The sequence below is a fragment of the Rana temporaria genome, chromosome 11 (assembly GCF_905171775.1).
Source record: "Rana temporaria chromosome 11, aRanTem1.1, whole genome shotgun sequence".
Taxonomy (NCBI): Eukaryota; Metazoa; Chordata; class Amphibia; order Anura; family Ranidae; genus Rana; species Rana temporaria.
In genome coordinates, this window is record NC_053499.1 from 11,776,360 (window position 1) to 11,779,629 (window position 3,270).

Genomic DNA, 3,270 nt, shown 5'->3' on the forward strand with positions numbered 1-3,270 from the left:
TTGCATACGGGTAATTTGCCTGCAGGAACTATTTTTTTTTTTTTGCTTTTGTTTCCTGAAAGAAGTATCCCGCTGTTTTGGCAATAAACCCGCCTCCTACTTTTAACCGTTTGCTGGCTGGGGCAGTTTTTACATCTTTCACACAGATGTCAAAATCTGAATTATTTTTTTTTTGCTGGAAAATTACTCGAAACCCCCTAAGCCTTATGTCATTTCTGAAAGCCGAGGCCCTAGAGCAGCCGCTTGACATTTTATGTTAAGGAGCACTCTTATGGGCACAACAAAAAGTGCCCATCAGCATGCCCCTTTAACATAAATGTACCCAATCAGAGTGCCCCTTAACAAAAAATAAGGGGCATGCTGATGGGCACATTCTATGTTAAGGGGGCACACTGATGGGCACATATGTTAGTAGGGGCACGCTAATGGGCACATATTATGTTAAGGGGGCATTCTGATAGGCACATTTTATGTCAAGGGGCATTCTGATGGGGGCACTCTGGTGGGAATACCTGATGTAAGGTGGCACTGTATTGAGGACACCTGACGTAAAGAGGCACTCTGATGGGGACACCTGGTGTAAAGGGGCACTCTGATGGGGACACCTGATGTAAAGGGGCACTCTGATGGGGACACCTGATGTAAAGAGGCACTCTAATGGAGACACCTGATATGAAGGGGCACTGATGGGGACACCTGATGTAAGGTGGCACTGTGATGGGGACACCTGATGTAAGGGGGGCACTCTGATGGGGACACCAGATGTAAGGTGGCACTCTGAAGGGGACACCTGATGTTAGGTGGCACTGAATTGGGGACACCTGATGTAAAGGGACACTAATAGCGACACCTGTTGTAAGGTGGCACTCTGAAGGGGACCCCTTATGTTAGGTGGCACTGTAATTGGGACACCTGATGTAAAAGGGTACTGATGGGGACACCTGATGTAAAGGGGTACTGATGGGGACACCTGATGTAAAGGGGTACTGATGGGGACACCTGATGTAAAGGGGTACTGATAGGGACACCTGATGTAAGGTGGCACTCTTAAGGGGACACCTGATGTAAGGGGGCACTCTGATGGGGACATCTAAAGTAAGTTGGCACTGTAATGGGGACACCTGATGTAAAGGGGTAGTAATAGGGACACCTGATGTAAGGGGGCACTCAGATGGGGACACCTGATCCCCCTATTTATTTATTTATTTTTTTACATTTTTTAAAATGTAATCTTATTGCCATAGCAAGCTGGCTAACAAGCCCCCTTGTGATAGCTTTGGGCAGATGACAGGCAGTTTTCATGGGTTTATTAGACCCCTGATGTCCCTCCTGCCATTTGTAGATTCCAAAAGCCAATATAAAGGAATCACAGTGGTTAAAAATAAATGAATAAAATACTTGTGGGTTTAACTAATCGTTTTTCAGTAAAAAAAATTGTGCTGAAAATGCCCCGCTCGGCTTATACCCGAGTCACCTTTTTGCGCTGATCTCCCGGACTTTGGGGACCCGGTACTTGGCACACATGTGTGATTGAGGTTACTAAAATTCCTAATTTGTGTTATGATTAGAACCACTGAAATGTTTTTCTTATATTCTTTTATTTCTTCTATGCATATTCTTATATATTGTTTTTATTTATTTTTGTTCCTTTATCTATATATGATATATACATATGTATGTGTGAAAATATATACTACAAGTATTATTGTCCTTACATGAGGTTATGTCAGATATAATGTTTTAAAGTTACAACTTGAAATGGAAGACAAAAGAATAAATATCAAAACCAGAAGTTTTCAAACCCCTCCAAGACAGCTCCTCCTATGCCTCCCTCCATCGATTAAAACAAATATGGCGATTGTGGAAGGAAAGAATGTGCCATGAGGGCACCATGCCATAAATGGACTGTTTGTGCCAATTGAAGACTTTGAAACGTGTGCAGTATGCCAAGAACAGACATCACAGGGGCGTGTAATAAGGGACTGAACTATATGAACTGACCAATCAGTATGCTTATGTTTGTGATGTCATGTAGTTAATAAAAGGAGCCGCACAGGCTCCACCCGCTCTCTTTGGCGCGGGAAACGAAGCACGAAGCAGTGACTCATTTTTCGCTCTCATAATTTGACCCAGTAGGCAGAAATTTTGAGTCAGGGCCTCATCTTTATCACATGTAGCCCCACTCTTTCTCTACAAGTGTGCAAAGTTTGTTGTCTGGGGAACCTATGGCCGGGGAGTACCGATTTTTCAAAGCCGGGCACCCCTTCCATAAACTCCCATGTTAAACGTCAGTCTAGTCATGGACACAGTGAAGCATGGACACAGTGAGGCATGGACACAGTGAGGCATGGAGACAGTGAGGCATGGACACAGTGAGGCATGGGCACAGTGAAGCATGGACACAGTGAGGCATGGACACAGTGAGGCATGGACACAGTGAGGCATGGACACAGTGAGGCATGGGCACAGTGAGGCATGGATACAGTGAGGCATGGGCACAGTGAGGCATGGGCACAGTAAGGCATGGGCACAGTGAGGCATGAGCACAGTGAGGCATGGACACAGTGAGGCATGGACACAGTGAGGCATGGGCACAGTGAGGCATGCACATGGACACAGTGAGGCATGGGCACAGTGAGGCATGCACATGGACACAGTGAGGCATGGGCACAGTGAGGCATGCACATGGACACAGTGAGGCAAAGTGAGGCATGCAGATGGACACCCTAGACCTATACTCGAGTCAATACTTATTCCCAGTTTTTGTGGTAAAATTAGGGCCTCGGCTTATATTTGGGTCGGATTATACTCGAGTATATATGGGTAAGTTGCCTGTGTATAGACCTAAGCAGGCATGTCAATACATAAAGAAGCATTTGAAACAGAATATTTATAAAAAAAAGAAAAAAAATGTAATAAAAAATCACCAGACTGCTTATTTATTTGATCCATCTGTCTTTATTCCAGTTGTTCGGCTGCGGAATGTTTATCAAGACACAGGACAACTAGTCTGAAAATATATGCATTTGAAGACGTGATAGAACAAAATAGGTCAACTGAACACCCCCTCAGTAATGACGTTTTTTTTTTTAAATACATGAATATAATCTTAACACATAATATTATTTGTGTGCAGTAGATGCCGTTGTCAGTTTATTCCCAAGTGTATCGAATTTTTTTATTCTAAACTCCCATAAAAAATAAAATAAAAAAAAAGGCGAACTTATTGATCTGGTATATCCGACTGGCTACTGGGAATAGGTGGTCAAA